The sequence below is a fragment of the Dasypus novemcinctus genome, chromosome 26, assembly GCF_030445035.2.
Source record: "Dasypus novemcinctus isolate mDasNov1 chromosome 26, mDasNov1.1.hap2, whole genome shotgun sequence".
Lineage (NCBI taxonomy): Eukaryota > Metazoa > Chordata > Mammalia > Cingulata > Dasypodidae > Dasypus > Dasypus novemcinctus.
Window position 1 is genome coordinate 19,196,724 of NC_080698.1, and position 14,453 is coordinate 19,211,176.

Below are 14,453 nucleotides of genomic sequence, written 5' to 3' on the forward strand. Positions count from 1 at the left end.
ATTTGGGGGGCAACTTACTGTACATGATTTAACATGTCGAATACTGGCAGTGTGTTGCCAGGGAGAGGAATTGCTGCTCTGCTAGAATGGGCCAGGGCCAGCAAAACGCCTTTGGACTTGGAGCACACATAGTCAAGTTCAAGCTCCTGGAGAGATCCATGGTTCAAACTGTCTGTGAGAGGTGTGTGACCCCAAGAAAGGAAGTTTTTGCAAGAATTGTACGATTTCAGGCCTAGCAAAATGATTTTGAGAGAGGCAGAAAGATATGAAGTTCTGAAAAGCAAAAAGAAATGCCAGATCCAATCAAGTTATAAACTCCGGGTTAGATTTCCAGACTTCTGCAAAGAAAATTCTTCCATGAAAAGTCTCAGAATGTGGTATACAATTTTGGGTCTTTTATGAAAGGAATCTGTACATATTTGATATTTTATGAAGTTTAACTTGTGGGAGATTTTAGCCTGTTAAACTGTGTCTTGTAATTCCAATATACATTGTGCAATTGGCAGGAGTGGTTTAGATTTGTGATTTTAAGTTGAAATCCTATTACGTATATGGAACATTTATAAGGACTTGGGTTAGTCATGCTTTATAACTTTATTGACCTTAGAAGAATTATATAGTGTCCATAAAAGGTTTTGTTTTTGTTAGTTCAGATAATTGAAGAACTTTAAAGGAAACAGAGTATATTAAATTTATAAAAGAAGTTTAAAATGTGCATATATGGAACCAAAACTTAAAATTAATCGTATAAGTGTGCTGGACTTAGCAAACAAAAATAAGGGATGCTATTTTATCTGGTATTTTATCTGGCAATTCTAGCTGGACTTATAAATAGAATAAGAACTTTTGTAAGCCAAATATCTAAGCCTGGCATTTTCTAAGGTAATAATGACTCATCAGAGTCCTGAGAAAGTTTTTAGCTCCTTACATCAAAAATAAACTAAGCTGTAGGGTAAAGCGAGTCTGATAACTTGAATATTAATTTGAAATATAAAGTAAACCCTTGAGGAATTGTTTCTGCATAGAAACTGTTCAGTAAGCCTTAAAAAACCCCCTCACATCAGCAGTCTGAAAAGCTTTAACACATTTTGTAATTAGCATATTTCATTGCTAATGGATTTTTGGACGTTTATAAATGGATGGAAATTGGACTTTGAAAGTGTCCAAGCTAGCTGCCTCTAACTGATGCAGGCTTCGTCCTATCTCACGCAGTATTCCTCCAAGCCCTTACTTTAGTTCTTCTGTTTTACAAATGACTGAACGGGTTTGCATCCAAGGACACATAGTTAAGTAGCTGGCGAAGCTGGGATTCAGGTCCAGCCACTCTGACTCCAGACCAGGCTTCTTAGTCAACAAACCAGGCATATCAAAACCTTAATAAGGAACACTCTGGGCCGGGGATGGGGGTGGAGAGGTGAGGGAGGACGAAACGAAAGGAGGACTTCCACCTTTTACTGTATACACTTGTGAATTACTTGAGTTTTTTTTTTTAACAAAAAAACGTGCTTCTTTAGTAATTAAAAAGCAAACATAAAAAAGTGCTAAGCACTTTTCATTCTTTTTTTTTTAAGATTTATTTTTTATTTATTTCTCTCCCCTTCCCTGCCCCCTCAGTTGTCTGCTCTCTGTGTCCATTCACTGTGTGTTCTTCTGTATCTGCTTGCATTCTTGTCAGTGGCACCAGGAATCCGTGTCTCTTTTTGTTGTGTCATCTTGCTGCGTTAGCTCTCTGTGTGTGCGGCGCCACTCCTGGGCAGCTCTCTTAAGGGGCACACTCCTTGCACGTGGGGCTCCCCTACGCGGGGGACACCCCTGTATGGCACGCCACTCCTGGCACGTATCAGCACTGTGCATGGGCCAGCTCACCACATGGATCAGCAGGCCCTGGGTTTGAACCCTGGACTTCCTATGTGGTAGGTGGATGCTCTATCCGTTGAGCCAAGTCTGCTTCCCAACTTTTTGTTCTTTTTAAGCAGGTTTAACATTGTCCATGCAGACATGGTTTCTGTCTTTGTGAACAACTGAGTCAAGGGAAGCTTTACCGCCACCCCCAAACCCAGCCCCCTCCTCCAGCTCCCCAGCAAGTGGTAATGCAGAGGGTCCGAGTGAACAAGCCTGCACTGGATAGCCCAGGAAAGGAAAATCTTCTGGCCCATCCTTCTATTGTTGGGAGTTGGGGACAGTCCTTCCAGAAGCTTAGAGCCTGCAAGGAAAGGCAGACAATGGACTGACCTAAGCTGAACGTGCTGAGTCTGTGCGAGGTTTCATCCTTCAGCCGTTTAGTAGCATTGAGCTAGCCTTATTGTGACGTCTCCCAGGGCTAGTACCTGCAAATACTAGTCAACGTGCTCCTGGAAAAAAAAAAGACACATATGCAACTCTCCTTCTTGGAGATTTACAATGCACATTGGCATATTAAATGCTCTGAAAAGTCCTGTAATCAAGAAAGCTGCTTAACTGTATTGAAAGACGGTATCCCAAATTTATGGTCCATGAATCTCCTTGGAATTCTTTTCACTATCTTGAGGAATTCCCACTTCGGGAATACTGTTCCTGGTTGTGCTGGGACAATCTGATTCTCTCAACGCCTCAAGCGCTCGTCCTTGTCAATAAGTCCCTGCCCAAGCGTCCTATGCATGCCTGTGAATGGGCAGAGATGAGGCTCAGGACTTCAGACACATGGCCCCAGATCAGCACAAAACATCAGCAGTAGCTGCAGCCATTCACCATGGGGCCCGCGTAGGATGGGAGCCAGTGGGGGCCAGCGCAAGGGGGCAAAGAATACCTCGGAATTTGAGGAAGGCAGGATGGAGATTCCAGGGGAAGTGAAAGTGTCACAGCCTGAGTCATGAAAAAAAAGCAGCAGAAGGAAACAAGGGGCCAGTGGGAAACTCCCCGCGGCTGGCAGCCGCCCGGCTGCGGGCCCCGGCAGGTGTTTCCAGGGACTGCGGTGCCTGAGCCCCAGCCACGGTCTTGTAATGTGTGCAAATCGCTCCAGTCATCGTGTTTCACTACCGGCTTGGGGTTGGGGGCTAGGGAAGGTGCATCTTCTGAGGTCGGGTAAGGGCGCCATGCCCCGCCTTTAGGTGATGGGTCCCAGCTGGGGGAGCGGGCTCCAGGTTCCCACCTCCCACGGCGTCTTCCGCCCAAAGCTGTGCTCGTCTAAGGGGGTCCCTTTCTGAAGGGCAGGCCTGGCTTTGTCATTGCTCCGAATAAAACCTGTCAGAGGCTCCTCATTTGATATAAAGACCAAACTCCTCCGAGCGGCCCCCAGGCCCCGGTCACCTGGCCTCTGCCCACCCACTCCTGCCAGGTGGCATGGCTCTGTCCACCCCACCCCGCCCTCCCCCATCCCACCCCCGCCTCGGCCCTCCCTGGCACTGCCTGGCGTTCAGTTCCCGCCCCAGGGCCTCCTGCCAGCTGTCCCCTCCTCCTGCAAGGCTCTTCCTTCCCCCTCCAGGTCTCAGCTTGAAAAGAAGCCTTCGCGACCCCTCCCCTTCGGGCGTCCCCTCTTGCTCTCTTCCCTGGCCTGCGGGCCCTTTGCTTCCCGGCACATATCATACTGCACTGTGAGCCACAAGCCTGTGTGGTTCCGTGTCTAATGTCTGTCTCCTCATTTGACATCTCTGTGGGCGCAGGGGCACCTGGGCACGTCCACACTGCCCAGGACAGTGTGGCACATAGCCCGTGCCCGGTGAATAGTGCTGAATGAATAATAGGAGGCATGGCCTGACTCCGGAGCCCCAGGTTCTCGACCCCTCCGTGGGGTGCTAAACCAAGGGACATCGGTTTCCCTGGAAAACTAAGGGCAACCCCAGGCCATAGAGATGAAAGCTAAGAACAACCACTCCACCGCGGCGTCATCTACCCTTCACGGAGCGCTGGGCGCTCAGTCCCCACTAACGTGCTGGCCTCGGGGGCGCAGGCTAGAGGGGGCTTCTCGGCCTCGACGCCGTTGATGTCTGGGGGCTGGAGAGTCCCTTGTAGCCATGGGGAGGGCATTGCAGGACATTTAGCACCATCCCTGGCCTCTACCCACTAGATGCCAGCAGCACCCCCCCCAGTGGTGACACCCCAAACTGTCTCCTGCCATTGCCGCACGTCCCCTGGTGGGGGGAGGGAGGGGCCACCCCATGTTGAGGATGCATGTAGAGGTTAAAGCATATGCACGTCCACTCACTGGCTGTTTGACCTTGGACATATAACTACACCTCTCTGTGCCCGTTTCTGCATCTTTAAAATGGGAATAATATAAGCTCCTATATGGTAGAGCTGCAAAGATTGCATTTATAACTAAAGAAAAGACTCAGCACAGTGCCTGGTCCTTAGGGTACTCAGTATGATACTCAGTCTTCACAATAAACTATGCAAAGAAGGAACTGCGATCCCGTTTTTACAGATGAGAAAACTGAGACTTGGAGAAAAAGAAGGCGGGCTGCAGTTGCTGGCTATGAAGTGAGGTCAAAGGTGGGCCTCCAGATTAATTCCCCTGGCCAGGCCTCTCTTTACAGAAGGGCCCATGTAACTTCAGGCCAATTGCAAGCCCTGAGCCGGTGGTATTGCAATTAATGGGTTAGGTATGTGGGGGGAGGGGACTAGGCTGAGGCAAGTCAGGCACTTCCTTCGGGAGCAAAGTTTGTCAAAAAGCCTCCGTAATCGAGATAAAGCATATTTAATACAGTATTTTGAAAAAAGCAAACTTAATTTAAAATCCATGATGAAAAAAATATTTAAATTTGAAATAAAGACAGGACTTGATCCTACATCTGCCTGACTCACCTCCCTGGGCCCCGGGGCCTGCCGATCTGTGAAACCACTCCGGGGGCACATCTGGAAACCACTCCGTGGGCACATCTGGAGTCGACAGCATGCTGGTGCCGCTCAGGGGATGACACGGGAGAAAACAGCACCCTCTTCTGGCTGGGGACGAGCACAGCTCCTCTCTGGGGAGCCAAGTTCACCTTCTTTGCCCCGGCCCCTCCGTGAGACATCCAGGCGAAGGGCTGCCGGCAGGTGAAGCGATGCCATTGGCCTGGCCCTGCCTCCCGCCCCAGCCCCCGTGCTGCACTGCTCCGGACCCATTGCCTGTCTCTCATCGCCACCTGCGCAGACTTGGCTGACAGCTTGTCCCTGTTTCCGTGGCAGCGTCTAAACCTGCCTATTAATAGAAAGGTGGCTTCTCCAGGCTGCCCACGAGAGGGGACAGGGAGGAAACGGGACCAAGTGGTGGGGGCTTCTCACGGCTGCTGCTCGTGGCTCTGAGCAGAGATCTGGCTGCTTGCATAACCACATGGCATTTCTTAGTGTCTTTTAAGGGTTTAGTCGTTTTCTAGCTTCATTTGATTTATTTTTAGAAATAATTTCAAACTTACATGAAAGCTGCAAGAATAGCACAAAGAACTCTTACATACCCTTCACCCAGCTCCGCCAATGAACATTTTGCCGCATGTGATTTTTCCTTTGTTTTCTATATAAACACATTAGGTTTTTTTTTAACCACTTGAGATTAAGTTGGGGCCATCATGTCCATTTACTCCTAAATATATCAGGGTGTATTTCCCAAGGACAAGTACATTCTCTTACATAATCACAGGGCAATTATCAAAACCAGAAGATTTAGCAATGATAAAATATTATTACCTAACCTACTGACTTTATTCAAATTTTACCAATTGCTCTAATAATGTCTTGATAGTGATTTTCTTTACTTTCTGGTCTAGGATCCAATCCATGCATGCACACATAGCAGTACTAAGATCAGCTCAGTGATATGTTGGCTCAAAGGGAAGGCAATGCAGGACTTTATGAAATAATGGACAGAGAGAAAGACACAAGAAAGGAAACAAAGCTGGGACCAGGGGATTCACAGTTTCTGGAACTGAGAGCCTCTACCCTAGTTTCCACATCATATTTATTGGAAACTACCAAGCAGCTATTTGCTATCGGAACTGCAAAATCGTCTACAATAAGAGGGAACAACTGCAACATCTACAATAAGGAATAACTGCAACATTTACAATAAGGAACAGGTCATACAAAGTTCAAATACAATTTAACTCTTTTTCCCCCATAACAGTCACTTCTTGGATCTGAACCATTCTTTGTCCTTTCATTGTCTTTTTTTTTTTTATATATTTTAAAAATTTATTTCTCTCCCCTTCCCCTCCATCCCAGTTGTCTGTTCTCTGTGTCCATTAGCTGTATGTGTTCTTCTGTGTCCCTTCTATTCTTGTCAGCGGCACCAGGAATCTGTGTCTCTTTTTGTTGCTTCATCTTGCTGCATCAGCTCTGTGTGTGTGCAGCGCCACTCCTGGGCAGGCTGAACTTTCTTTTGCACTGGGCGGCTCTCCTTATGGGACTCCCCTACATGGGGGACACCCCTGCGTGGCACTGCACTCCTTGTGTGCATCAGCACTGCATGCGGGCCAGCTCCACACGGAGGCCCTGGGTTTGAACTGTGGACCTTCCACGTGGTAGGCGGATGCTCTATCCGTTGAGCCAACTCCACTTCCCTCATTGTCTTTCATATCCTTGACATTTTTTAAAGCCAGGTATTTTGTAGAAGCTCTCATATTTTGGGCTTTGGGTTGCCCCATGATTAAATTCAGGTGATGCATTTTTGAAAGGGAATATTACTTCACAGTGTGTCTCATGAATTTTCTTAAATGAGCTTCTCCCAGTAATCTCAGGGCAGCTGGGTGAGTCTTTGGCCCAGGAAGCAGATCATGACTTAAAAGCTCTTAATAACAGTTGCTGACATTTACTGAGAGATTGCTATTTGCCACTCCTCTTTGCCTTTTGTTGATTTGGGGGGTATTTTCCCCTTGGAACGATGTCATGTGGGGTATTTATGTTAAAGCACATCAAAAATAATAATTTTTTAAAAACACCAATAGCGGCAATGGATATTGGGCTTTACTAGGCCCCGTATTACACATTTTCTTTATAAGTAGTAGGTCTTTAATCCTAGCAACCATCCTAGTACTATTATTATTCTCATTTTACAGAAGAGGAAACTGAGGCTCAGAGAGGGTCAGTCACTTGCTCCAGGTCTCATGGCTTGGAAGCGCACGGCAGGACTGTTCTGCACCAGAGCGTGCATATGTGGTCATCTTCTATCCCACTTCTTTCCTGCCACATAACAGTTACGTGGCCCTGCCAGTGCGCCCCCTCCCCCACCAGTTGTCTGCTTTCTGTGTCTCTTCACTGTGTGTTCTTCTGCGTCTGCTTGTTTTCTGGTCAGCAGCACCCAGAATCTGTACCTTGTTTTGTTGTGTCATCTTGCTGCGTCAGCTCTCCGTGTGTGGCGCCACTCCTAGGCAGGTTGTGCTTTTTTTGCGCTGGGCGACAATCCTTACGGGGCGCGCTCCTTGCGCAAGTGGGGCTCCCCTACACGGGGGACACCCCTGCGGGGCATGGCACTCCTTGTGTGCATCAGCACTGCACGTGGGCCGGCTCATCACACGGGTCAGCAGGCCCTGGGTTTGAACCCTGGACCTCCCATGTGGTAGGCGGACGCCCTATCCGTTGGGCCAAATCCGCCTCCCCAATTGACTCTTCTGAGTGTGGTGGGGAATACAAAGATGACTAAGACAGCCCTGGCCGTGAGGGCTCAAATTTAAATAGTTAATTGGATTTAACTTTCTGAGCCTCTGAGATATCATTCTACATCCATTGACCCCAAAACTCTTACGATTTTGAATTAGGAATGTAAAACTTACAGGGAAACCATCTCAAGCCCCATTGGCTACCATTGCATCAAGACTATTAGGACTTGGCTTACTGCAGGGTGGGGGAAGGTGACCAGCCATCCTGAATGGAGGGTCCCTGGGAAGCAGGACAAGTTGGTTACTTACCCTACTATCAAGGTTGGGGGTAGCAAGAGGAGAAAGGGGAGATGGGAGAGGAGACATAATAGCTTATGCTTAGTTTGTGCTTAAGAATTTAATGACACTTACTTATTCTTACTTTTATTACTGCTATTTTGTAGATGTGAAAACAGGGACCCAGAGAGACTAAGCAACTGGTCAGAAGTATATACTTTACAGACAGCAGGGTCAAGTCTGCCAGAGAGTCAAACCTGTGTTCAGTCATTACTCTATGCTGCCTTAGAGCTCTCATGTGTAAATGGGCTTCAGATAAAGTCCTGAAACTATATTTGAAATTAATTCTCAGAGAGTGGAAGCAGAAGTCGGTGAAGCTGTGTTTCCATGGAGACCCAGTCACATCCAACCAGCCTGTGTTCAAATGTAGCCGCAGCTGTGGTGAGCTGTCATCTCTAAAATGAAGTACATTTCTAAGGGAAAGGGTTCTCGGCAGAAATTTCCTGAGCTTCCCCCAACTCGCAAGAGTCTGCGTATCAGCCTGCATAATGTAAGCCTTGCACAAAGTCCTGCTAGGTGCTTACTGAGTACCGTGTGATACAGTGGTTAAGAACATGGATTTTGGAGCATTAATTTTTTTTGTTTTTTTTTTTAGGTACTGGGGCCAGGGACTGAGCCCAGGACTTCATGGGAAGCCGGTGCTCACCCACTGAGTACGCTCCCCGGACCCTTAGATTTTATGTGACCTCAGGTAGGTTACCTAACCTGTAGACCCAGTTTTCTCATCTGTTAAATGGTGGAAGTAATAACACCCACACTCGTTGCTGTGGAGATTAAAACAAGTGGGATAATGCATGAAAACCCTAAGGCCTGGTACAGAGCAGGGAATGAAGCGTCAGCTAGCTCTGACTTGCCATCTGCTCACCCTGTGACTCACTTGAGAACCAACAGGAAAGAGCAGGAGGCCTGCCGGTTTATTTTCCACACCGCCTTGACAGCCTAGCTTTTGCCTGTCCCATCTCTCTCTACTCCCTTCTGATGTCCGTTCCGCTTCTGACCTTTGGCCTGTTCCCAGCCACTTTGTGCCACTGGGAGGAGATGACCAAACTTGGTTCCTTCTGCTCCTTCCCCTTCGGGAACCCCTCCTTGCAGTTCCCAGAATTCCAATCCCAGCACCAGGACCACTATTTAAAAAAAAAAACTGTTACCTTTTTTTTAAAAAAAGATTTATTTGTTTATTTCTACCCTCCTCCCTCCATTGTCTGCTCTCTATGTCCATTCACTGTGTGTTCTTCTGTGTCTGCTTGTATTCTCATTAGGAAGCTCCAGGAACCGATCCTGGGACCTTCTGGAGTGGAAGAGAGGCGATCATTCTCTTGTGTCACCTCAGGTCCCTGTTCTGCTATGTCTTCTCAAGGTCTCTCCTCTGTGTCTCTTCTTGCATCATCTTTCCGTGCAGCTCTTCGTGTTGGCCGGCACTCCCGCATGGGGTGGCATTCCTGCGCAGGGCGGCACTCCCATGTGGGCTGGCACTCTGCATAGGCCAGCTCGTCGCACGGGCCAGCTTGCCTTCACCAGGAGGCCCTGGGCATCGAACCCTGGATCTCCTACATGGTAAACGGGAGCCCAACTGCTTGAGCCACATCTGCTTCCCTGAAGGACGACTTTCAAGGATGGTCCATATAGACCTGTGATCCCACGCCCCACCCGACCTCAGCAGCTCAGAGAAGAGACAAGTTGGGTCTTGATCTTTGATAAATTACACAGATCAAGAATGGGACACACATCTTTGAAAGTTTCATTTAGATATTCATGTTTAAGTGGCTATGATGAGATGCTTGAAGATCTAGGAGAGAAACCAGAGACAGCTGAGGGGTAGAGCTCTTTATATAATGAGATAGATCCTTAAATGAAGACTGTGAGGGATCCAGCAGGAAGCCTTGGAAATGCATGTGTTTTGAACTGCGGACCTCCCATGTGGTAGACGGACGCCCTAACAGCTGGACCAAGTCCACTTCCCAGTAGATGCCTTTTAAATGGTTAAGGAAGGTCTGTTTTGTTCTTAGTTTGCTCTGAGTTATTACAATGAAGGATTGTTGAATTTTTCTAGTTCTCTTTTGATAGTTTCAAGTTTACAGGAATACTTTTTCTAGTGTTAAACTATTCTTGCATTCCTTGGTTAAAGCCACTTTGATAATCCTTTTTATTTTTTGCTTACTCGATGTATTAAAATTTTATTAAGGATTTTTACTTTTATGTTTTTTTAGTATCTTGTTTCAGTATCAAGTTTATACAGGTGTCATATAGTGAGCTGGAAAGTAGTCCCTCTTTTTTTTATTCCTTGAAAGAGATTAGAACAGAGTGGAATGTTCTGTTCTTGAAAGTTTAGTAGTACTTGCTTTTAGTACCACCTGGACTTCATGTTTTGCCTTGATGAAAGATTTTATCTATTTCTTAATTATAAGACTCATGTTTTCTAATTCTTCCTGAGTCAGTTTTCATAAATTTTTTTCTAGGAATATGTCTATTTGTCTTTGTTGTCAAATGTATTGGCATATACTTATTTTTTTTATAAATCAATTTTATTGATACATATTAATAATGCATACAATTCATCCAAAGTGTGCAGTCAATGGTATTTGGTATACCATTGCATTATCACTTCAATCATTATTAGCTGTGCATTATCACTTAAATCATTATTAAAACATTTTCATTATTTCAATAATAATAAACAAGAAAAAGATTCAACTCTCAATCTCTGTTTCCTCTGCTGTACGTAACTGCTATTTCTGGCTGTTCTTGCGCAATTATTTGTTTATTTGGCAGTTTTTTTGAGATATATTCACATACTATACCATCTATCCAAAGTATATAACCAATGGCTTTTACTACACTCAAAATGTTGAGCATTCATCATCACAAAAAAATTTAAGAACCATTTCATTAGTCCAAAAAGAAAATCTACACACCCTTAGCATGCCTTCCCCAGCCCCACATAACCACTATTGAATTTCATCTTTATAAATGGATTTATATTTACATTTTATATAAATGGAATCATACAATATGTTACAGAATACATTTAGTTCACAGTAGTGCAATCACACAGTATTTGTCCTTTTGTGTCTGGCTTGCTTCACTCAACATATCCTCCAGGTTCATCTATGTTGTCACATGCTTTATGACTTCATTTCTTCTTACAGCTGCGTAATATTCCATCATATAAATATACCATAGTTTATTTATTTGGTAACCAGTTGATGGACACTTGGGTTGTTTCCAATATTTGGCAATTGTGAATAATGCCACTATGAACATCACTGTGTAGACGTCTGTTCATGTCACTGCTCTCAGTTCTTCTGGGTATATACCCAGGAGTGGTATTACAGGATTGCATGGCAAATCCATATTCCTCTTTAGGAATTGTCAAACAGTTCTCTACAGTGACTGAACCATTCTACATTCCCATCAACAGTGGTTAAGTGTTCCTATCCTCTACATCCTCTCCAACACTTGCAGTTCTCTGTCTTTTTAATAGTGGCTATTCTGATAGGTGTGCAATGATATCTGATTGTAGTTTTGGTTTGCATTTCCCTAATCATTAGTGATTTTGATGATTTTTTTCATGTTTTTTTTTTTTTGCCATTTGTGTTTCTTCTTTGGACAAACATCTATTCATGTATTTTGCCCATTTTAAAAATCAGGTTGTTTGTCTTTTTATTGTTGAATTGTAGCATCTTCTTATATATTGTGGATATTAAACTCTCATTGGACATGTGATTTTCAAATATTTTTTCCCATTGAGTTGGCTGCCTTTTAACCCTTTTTTAAAATTTATTTTATTTTTAAAATTTTCCCCCTTCCCCTCCTCCTCCACCTGCCCTGCTGTTTTTGCTGTCTGTGTCCATTTGCTGTGTGATCTTCTGTATCTGTTTCTCTCTTTTGTCTTCTCTTCTCATTTTTTCTTCTCTAGGAGTCACCAAGATTCGATCCTAGGGACCTCTGATGTGGAGAGATGTTCCCTGTCAGCTACATCACCTCAGTCCCTGGTTTCTGCTGCGTTTCACCTTGACTCTCCCCTTCGTCTCTCTTTGTTGCATCATCATCTTGCTGCATGACTCACTTGCATGGGCACTGGCTCACTGCGCAGGCACTAGGCTTGCCATGTGGGCACTCGGCTTGCTGCGCAGGCACTCATGCAGGCACTTGGCTTGCCATGTGGGCACTTGGCTAACCAAGTGGGCACTTTGCTCACTACACGGGCACTTTGCTCACCACACAGGCACTGGCTTACTGTGTAGGCATACTTACTCTTCTTCTTTTTCACCAGGAGGCCCCAGGGATCGAACCCACGTCCTCCCATATGGTAGGTGGAAGTCCTACCACTTGAGCCACATCTGCTTCCCGCTCTTAACCCTTTTGACAAAATCCTATGTTGTACAAAAGTGTTTAATTTTGAGGAATTCCCACTCAACTATTTTTTTCTTTTGTTGTGTAGGCTTTGGCTGTAAGTCTGAGAAACCACACCTACCACAAGGTCTTTAAGATGTTTCCCTACATTTTCTCCTAGTAGTTTTATGGTACTGGTGTTTATATTTAGGTCTTTTATCCATTTTGAGTTGATTATTATATAGGGAGTGAGATAGTGGTCCTCTTTCTTTTGGTTATAGATATCCAACTCTCCCATTACCATTTATTGGAGAAACTTTTGCCAGTTAACATGAACTTGGTAGTTTTGTCAAAAACCCATTGGCCACAGAGGTGAGGGTTTATTTCTGGACTTTCAATTCCATTCCAATGATTGATGTGTCTGTTTTTATGCTAGTACCATGCTGTTTTGACCAACATAGCTTTATTATATGTTTCAAGGTCAGGCAGTGAAAGTCCTCCCACATTGCTCTTCCTTTTTTAGAATACTTTTGGCATTTGGGTACACTCTCCCTTCCAAATGAATTTTGAAATTGTCTTTTCTATTTCTGTAAAGTAGGCTGTTGGAATTTTAATTGGTATTGTATTGAATCTATAAATCAGTTTGAGTAGGATTGACATCTTCATGATATTTAGTCTTCCAATCTATGAATGTGGAATGTCTTTCCATTTGTTTATGTCTTCTTTGATTTCTTTTAGCATTGTTTTGTAGTTTTCTGCGTGTAGGTCCTGTACTTCTTTAGCTAAATTGATTCCTAGGTATTTGAGTCTTTTTGTTGCTATTGTAAATGGAATTTCCTCCCTGATTTCCTCCTCTGATTGTTCAGTACTAGTGTACAAAAACAGTACTCATTTTTGCATGTTGATCTTGTATCCTGTCATTTTGCTGACCTCATTTATTAGCTCAAGTAGCTCTGTTGTAGACATTTCAGAATTTTCTAAATATAGGATTAGGTCATCCACAAATAGTGAGAGTTTTACTTCCTCTTTTCCTGTATGGATGCCTTTTTTTTTTTCTTATCTAATTTCTTTAGCTAGAACTTCTACTACAATGTTGAATAACAATGGTGACAGTAGGCATCCTTGTCTTGATCCTGATCTTAGAGGGACTGCTTTCAAACTTTCCCCATTGAGTACGATGTTGGTTGTGGGTTGTTTATATATGCCTTTTATCATATTGAGGAATTTCCCTTCTATTTCTATCTTTCAATGTGTTTTTATCAAGAAAGGATGCTGGATTTTTTTTTGAATGCCTTTTCTGCACGATCAAGATGATCATGTGGCTTTTTTCCCTTTGGTTTTTTAATGGGGTATATTATATTGATTGATTTTCTTATGTTGAACCAGCCTTGCATACCAGGAATAAATCCCACTTGGTTGTGATCTATAAGTCTTTTGTATGCTATTGGATTAGATTTGCAAGTATTTTGTTGAGGATTTGGCATCTATGTTCATTAGAGAGATTGGTCTATAGTTTTCTTTTCTTGTATCTATCTGGCTTTGGTATTAGGATAATGTTGGCTTCATAAAATGTGTTGGGTAATTTTCTCTCCTCTTCAATTTTTTGGAAGAGTTTAAACAGGATTGGTGTTAATTCTTCTTGAAAAATTTGGTAGAATTCACCTGTGAAACCATTTGGGAGAATTTTGTTGACTGATTCAATCTCTTTAAATGTGATTGGTTTGTTAAGTTCTTATATTTCTTGACGCATCAGTGTATGTTGTGCATTTTTAGGAATTTATCTATTTCATCTCGGTTGTCTAGTTGGCATACAATTTCTCATAATATCCTCTTATGATACTTTTTGTTTCTGTGTGGTCAGTTATAACCTTCCCCCTTTCATTTCTGGTAGTATTTATTTGCATCTTCTCTCTTTTTTTCTTTATTAGTCTAGCAGGGGTTTGCCAATTATATTGATCTTCTCAAAGAACCAGCTTTTGGTTTTATTGATTTCTCTATTGTTTTTGTTGTTGTTCTCAATTTCATTTATTTCTGCTCTAATCTTTATTAATTGTTTTCCTTCTACTTGCTTGGGGATTGGTTTGATGTTTTTTTTTTAGTATCTCCACACTAGTTCAGTTAGATCTTTGATTTTAGAACCTTCTTATTTTTTTTTTAAAGATTTATTTTATTTATTTCTCTCCTCTTCACCCCTGTTGTCTGCTCTCTGTCCATTCGCTGTGTGTTCTTCTGTGTCCA

At 43.7% G+C, this 14,453-nt stretch overlaps 1 long non-coding RNA gene across 1 annotated transcript in view; it reads left to right on the plus strand.

Annotated features, from left to right (window-relative positions):
* Positions 1-9,909, plus strand: part of LOC111762368 (uncharacterized) — an 11,607-nt gene extending 1,698 nt beyond the window's left edge. Inside the window, exons 2-3 of the long non-coding RNA XR_002795493.3 lie at positions 8,479-8,574; positions 9,143-9,909. This is a non-coding gene — a long non-coding RNA (uncharacterized lncRNA). The remainder of the gene's footprint in view (positions 1-8,478; positions 8,575-9,142) is intronic.
* Positions 9,910-14,453: the final 4,544 nt, after the last annotated feature.